At 51.9% G+C, this 6,090-nt stretch overlaps 4 non-coding genes across 4 annotated transcripts; 3 read left to right on the top strand and 1 right to left on the bottom strand.

Annotated features, from left to right (window-relative positions):
- Positions 1 to 1,514: 1,514 nt before the first annotated feature.
- Trnaa-ugc (transfer RNA alanine (anticodon UGC)) lies at positions 1,515 to 1,586 on the bottom strand. The gene has a single exon. It is a non-coding gene; the product is annotated as a tRNA-Ala (tRNA).
- Positions 1,587 to 1,872: 286 nt separating this feature from the next.
- Trnad-guc (transfer RNA aspartic acid (anticodon GUC)) lies at positions 1,873 to 1,944 on the top strand. Its single transcript has one exon. It is a non-coding gene; the product is annotated as a tRNA-Asp (tRNA).
- A 2,562-nt stretch (positions 1,945 to 4,506) lies between these two features.
- Positions 4,507 to 4,579, top strand: Trnaf-gaa (transfer RNA phenylalanine (anticodon GAA)). The gene has a single exon. It is a non-coding gene; the product is annotated as a tRNA-Phe (tRNA).
- A 421-nt stretch (positions 4,580 to 5,000) lies between these two features.
- On the top strand, positions 5,001 to 5,072 carry Trnad-guc (transfer RNA aspartic acid (anticodon GUC)). Its single transcript has one exon. It is a non-coding gene; the product is annotated as a tRNA-Asp (tRNA).
- Positions 5,073 to 6,090: the final 1,018 nt, after the last annotated feature.

Genomic DNA, 6,090 nt, shown 5'->3' with positions numbered 1-6,090 from the left:
TGAACTCATGACCCTGCCTCCACCTTCCGACAACTGGGATGACAGGTGTGAGCCACCACACTTGGCTTAAACAACCTTACACTACTGATCTGTCTCCATCCTCCCAGCAGAAGGGAACAGGTGTGTGCTAGGTCTGCTGGCCCAGTGTCATTTTCCTGTGAGCTTGGAGACTAAGTCCTGGCCTTCTGGTGACTTCGCCACACTCCCCCCCTTAACCACCCTGCTTTGTCCCGGAATGCTCCCCAGCTGTTGGAGAGGCAGCTGGAAGACCTGGTCTCCCACCTCCACGACTGGCATCAGTGAACCTTATGCCTGTCTTCCCCCAAACCTGCCCCAGACTGGGTCAGCACTGCCAGGAGGTTATACAGGCCTGCCTTGGGAACAGGACAGACGCTCACCCTCAAGCAGGCAGGAAATGCAAAGCAGTCATTTTCCACGCTCTTAGCAGGGCTAAGAGGCAGTCCAGGTACCATCCCCAGTGCCACATAAGCCAGACTGGGGCGCTTCATCCTTGGTGAGGATCAAGGCCATCCCTGTGGCTGGTGAGCAGAAAGGGCCAGGAGCACCTCCTTGTGTGCAAGTGAGAAAGGGTCTCTCACAGCCCAGGCCAGCCTCAAAGCCCTGTCAGGTGCTGGGATGACAGGCATGCCTTACCACGTCTGGCTTAGGTAGTGAGAGCTATTGTGCCTTCTAGGTAAGCGCTCCACAAACGGAGCCACACCCCAGCCTTCAGATATGTTTAATTGAAAGGCTTTCTTTTTCTTTTTCTTTTTTTCTTTTTATTTTTTACATTTGTTATACAACATTCTGCCTGCATATGTATCTGTGCACCAGATCTCACTATACGTGGTTGCTGGGAATTGAACTTAGTACTTTGGCAGAACAGCCAGTGTTCTTAATCTAGACGATTTTCAGCCCACTGGCTCTCCTCTGCAAAGGCACCCATGCCATCCTCGAAGTAGAGGATAAAAAGTTGGGGCTACACCTTGGTGACAGGCTTCAGAGTGGCACAACAAACCTAAGGACCAAACAAAGCGTGGGCCCCTGAGTTAGGCTGTTACATAGCTGTCTATAGAGTCGGCCCAGAACCGCCCCCTGCAGAACTGCACGTGGCCGCTAGAAGGAGCCTTAGAATCCTACCCATAGTGCTCCGGCCTTCCGGGAGCTTCCAAACCCCAGTTCTACCCGCTTCGGTCCCCATGCACTAAAGCCCAGGCACCCAGATGCCTTCTGGCTCTGTAACTTCAAAGCTCCGGCTTGTCGCTTCAGGACACAAGCACCCGCCTCCTCCGGTTCCTGCGGATTTCGTGGATGTCACCGCGTCCCCCCACAGTTCTGTGTGTCTTCATAAAACATCCCTGGGATTCCTACTGTTGGCCTCGAGCTGGAATTTTGAGTTTCAGAAAGGCTGAGAGAGTCCTTGCGCGGACGTGGCAAGGTTACTGGGCTCCTTAACGATCTATTTGTTTGGAGACACGGTGGGTGCAAAAGAGAAACCCTGATGGGAGATGCTGTGGAGATGCCGGGGATTGAACCCGGGGCCTCATACATGCAAAGCATGCGCTCTACCACTGAGCTACATCCCCTGGCACCCCATTATCTTTCCGGAATAGGTGCTGGATATCAAATGCACGCTGCTCTGAGATTTAATTTTTTTTTTTTTTTTTTTTTTTTTCCATTTCAGCTCCTGATGTTGGTGTTACGAGCTAAGGTCTTTGGAGAAAGCGAGGGAAATACGGAGGGAGAAAGGATCAGAAAGGAGAGAAGAAAAGAGCCGGGGAAAAGGAACGTGGAGAAGAAAAGGAAACATGTTCCCGCTGCGGGATTGGTCCCTCTATAGGTGTTTGTCTGTAAAATGCCGCGTATGGCTTTTCCTCGTTAGTATAGTGGTGAGTATCCCCGCCTGTCACGCGGGAGACCGGGGTTCGATTCCCCGACGGGGAGGCTATACGCGTTATTTTGAATTTTAGAAATCCTATGCTCCACTGCCATGGATGGGTGGAAGATGCTCAGAAAAGAATCTTAATTCACTTTCTGCCCAACAGTACTCCTCCGTCACCCATCATGTAGGAACCCCCTGAATTTAATTGTGGATAAAGCGAACTCCCAAGACTGCTGCTCAAAGCTCCTCCCTCCTTTACTTCCCCAAAAGTTTCCCCCACCTTATTCCATTTTTGTCCCGAAGATTGGCTTTATTTTCCTTATTTTTAAAAAACAAATAAGAGCATGCAAAAACAAATTTTTATTTATTTTTTTTTAAAGCATGCGCTAAGGAAGCATATACATCAGGTGTTCACCTGTGACCAGGGTTTTGTTTTCTAATTCTTGGTTGGCCTGTAACCCCAGCAGACCTTTAACTCCAGGAATAATCCTCTTGTCTCAGCCTCCCCGGCAGGTGGCTTACAGAACTTCATCGCAGCTCCCATTTTTCCTTCTGGTTTAATTTTTATTTTGTTTTTTGAAACAAGACTTTATGTATCCAAACTGATTTGTTTTATATTTGATTATGTTATGTTGTGTGTGGTAGTGTTTTGCCTGCACGTATGTATGTGCACTACGGGCGTGCCTGCTGCTTGTAGAAGTCGGTAGAGGGATCAGATGCCCTGAAACTGGAGCTGATGGTTGTGAGCCGCCGTGTGGATGCCAGGAACGGAACCAGCCTGACCTACTAAGTGAGGCCAAGGCTACCCTGGGCGACTTGGTAAGACTGTCTCAGACTTACAGTTTAAAAGGTCTGGATGTGTTTCAGGTTGGGCCAGGCATTGGTTGGACATTTCCCTCAATCTCTGCGCTATCTTTATCCCTGCACATGTTGTAGGCAGGTACATTTTGGGTTGAAGTTTTTGTGGGTAGGTTGGTGTGAGGGAATGTCCAACCAATGCCTGGCTCAACCTGAAACCCACTCCATGGGAGAGAGCTAACCCCTGACAGTATTAACGATGTTCTGCTATGCTCGTAGACAGGAACCTAGCATACCTGTCCTCTGAGAGGCTCCACACAGCAGCAGATACAAACAGATGCCTGAGACTCACAGCCAAACATTGGGCGAAGTGTATGGTGTCTTGTGGAGAAGTTGGGGGGAAGGGGGGAATAGAAGGACCTGAAGGTGACAGGCACTCCACAAGAAGATCAACAGAGCCACCTAACCAGGGCCCAGAGGGGCTTGCAGAGACTGAAGCACCAACCAAGGACCATGCATGCATGAACTGGAACTAGGCCCCCTACACAGATGTAGCTCAGGCTTCATGTGGGTTTCCTAGAAAGGGGAGCAGGGGCTGTCTCTGACGTGACTCTGTTACCTGCATTTTGATCACTCTGCCTTGGAGGGGTTGGCTCTACAGGCCACAGGGGAAGGGGACACGCTCAAGTCCTAATGGGACTTGATGAGCTAAGGGGGTGGGTGGGCTCCGTTTTGTTTTGTTTTTGTTTTGCTTTGTTTGTTTGCTTTTTTTTCTTTGTTTTTGAGGAATAAGGGAGGGAGGAGGGGAGAAGAGGAAAAGAAGGTGGGACCAGGAGGAGAGGAGGGAGGGGACTACGGTCGGGATGTAAAGCAAATAAATTAATAATTAAGTAAAAAAGAATTCTGGGTGTAGAGTGTTTGCCTGCCATTCACGATGTGAGGTGGGTCGGGAGCAATCACTCCTGTTTTCTCTAGCGTTTCCCAACCGTGAAACGCCTTCCATGCTGTCCAGGAAAACCCAGTGTGTGCGTGGACAGGTGTACTGGCTGTGTGAACTCCAGCTGCCAAGCCGTGACAACATCCCAAAGTCTGGGAGTGTTAAAAGACAGAGGGTTACGTCCACCTCGGGTCCCTACTCCCTCGCCTCGATCCCCAGTACAAGCCTTCCACTTCCTGCTTCCCCGAGAGAAGGAAGCAGGCAGGGCCCACGCGCGTCCGCACCTGTTTTGTTTCCCAGTGCTTCGCAGCTGAGAGTGCGCGCAGATATGTAGACCAGGCTGGGAGGCCGGATCTGAGTCAGGTGTGGCCCTGCCCAGGCGGAGCCTCATCCGGGGAGCGTTTGCTCGCCAGGCTGGCGTCGGTGACCCCCGGGCGCCTGGAGGCTGACTGCATTCAGAGATGACCCCGGCCCTTCTCCGGGAGGAGAGTGGGGAGCGGGAGGAGCGGAACTCTGAGCCAAGACAGGGCTCATTGGAGCGTTTGTAACTCGCTCAACAAACCCGCTCTAAGCACCTACCAAGCGGTGCCAGGACCGGGGTCTTCCGCGGCGAGGCCGGCGTGGGTGTGTACTTCCAGTTAATAGACAGGGGAGACGATAAATACGTTCTCAGTGGACTGTACGGCCCGGGGTGCCGGAAGGACGCTCGTGGATAGTGGCCATAGGGGACGCGCGCGGACCACACCACGCGGGTGACTCAGCAATGAGACAGGTGGTGTGGATTTCTAGGCATCTTAGCTCGGAAGAAAATAGCAAAGAGCAAAAAACAAGAATGCAAAAGCATAGCAACGACAAGAAGCAGAGAAAAAAAAGCGATGTGATACCGGCCGCCGAAATAGCTCAGTTGGGAGAGCGTTAGACTGAAGATCTAAAGGTCCCTGGTTCGATCCCGGGTTTCGGCAGGTCCTTTTTTTCGTCTTTTTCTTTCTCTTCCTGCCGAAGTTTTCAGTTTATCAAATGTTCTCATTTTCTTTCCACACAAAATCACGGTGTATCGTGTGCTGAGCCAGAAGGTGTTGAAAACTTCCTCCCTGATCCATTTTTAGGGTGACTCTAGTGTTCCCTAAAGCAAGCGCCATGCGCTCCCGCGTATCATCAGCCTCTGTGATGGTTGCTGATGTCTGTCGGTGAACGCTGGGGTTCTTTGTATCAATGTCTGCGGTATACACTCAGCGCTAAAAGGAAAACCTAAGCGGACACTTCCAGAGTACGGTTCAATCCAGTGGGACTTTTTTTTTTGTTTTTTTTTCTTAATACAAATTAGTGTCATGGAATTAAAAGAATCTTAAAGGAGCTTCTTGCCAAAACGCGGCTTAGCTCTCTTCCTCGTTAGTATAGTGGTGAGTATCCCCGCCTGTCACGCGGGAGACCGGGGTTCGATTCCCCGACGGGGAGATCAGCATTGTTTTTCGCTTCTGGTCTCCATCCTCTTACACATGAGCTCAGCCCGGGAAGCAGGTCCCAAGACAATGTTTCCCCAGTGCGATCCCTCGGTGATCTAGGTCCCAGCAGTCACTAGATGGACATCCCAGGCCGGCCCACTCTTCGGTCCTCACTGCGTCTCCTTCTTGCCCCAGCCCCCACCCGGGCCTTCTGATGCCTATAAATTTGGGACGTTTTCTTGTCCCCACACAATTGAACATCTTCAAGAATTGTCACTCTCCTTCCGTTCATTTATTCCCTTGTGAGCTTCTTTAGAGAGGTTGGTGAAGAAGGCGCCAACCGCGAGGGAAACCGGGAACGTCATCTCTCCACGGCGAGGGAACCGCGAGTGCCAACGTGCAGTGGGGAGGAGAGGCACCTTGCTCCTGAGCCTCGTAAAAGTCGTGCACCCCGTCCTCTCCCAGGTCTCAGGCCCAGAGCTGAAGGGGCCACGCCGGTTGCGCGCGGAGCCTCTATACCCGTGAGCAACGCAACCTCCATCACCTGAGACCCAGGGTCAACATGGCGCTTCACACCCGGGGCCAGGGCCACGACAGTGGAGGATGCAGCAGCCCCTTTTGGTATATAGCCCCCTGCAGGCTACATCAGGCTCTGTCCTTGTTGACTGCCCCAGTGAGCAGCCCGGGTTAGGTCTGTCGATGGTCTCCAAGCCCCACGTGAGGCTCAGAGAGGTCAAGTCACCCCAGCGGCACATCCAGCAGTCTTGCGGATGACGTCACGCCCCAGTTGCTGGGAGCGCGCCGATGGGTAGGAGTGGCAGGTGGCTTCAGGGCACGCTGTCCACGCTGGAAGCGATAGGCAATCCCCGGGGGTAACTCTGGAGGCTTGGGGGTGTCTCCTCACGGCTCCCAGTCTTCACTGAGATATTGCAGTTTGAATTCTTGCTCCGAATTAGAGTCGTTGGTGTGCAGTCTGAAACTGTTATTTGGTTATTTCTTTATCTATCTATTGCTTTACTTTCTCTTTGTTC

This window comes from Psammomys obesus, unplaced genomic scaffold (genome assembly GCF_907164565.1).
Source record: "Psammomys obesus unplaced genomic scaffold, mPsaObe1.curated_primary_1811, whole genome shotgun sequence".
In the NCBI taxonomy this organism is placed as follows: domain Eukaryota; kingdom Metazoa; phylum Chordata; class Mammalia; order Rodentia; family Muridae; genus Psammomys; species Psammomys obesus.
The sequence above is the reverse complement of the archived record's forward strand: the minus strand, read 5'-3'. Positions and strand labels throughout refer to the sequence as shown.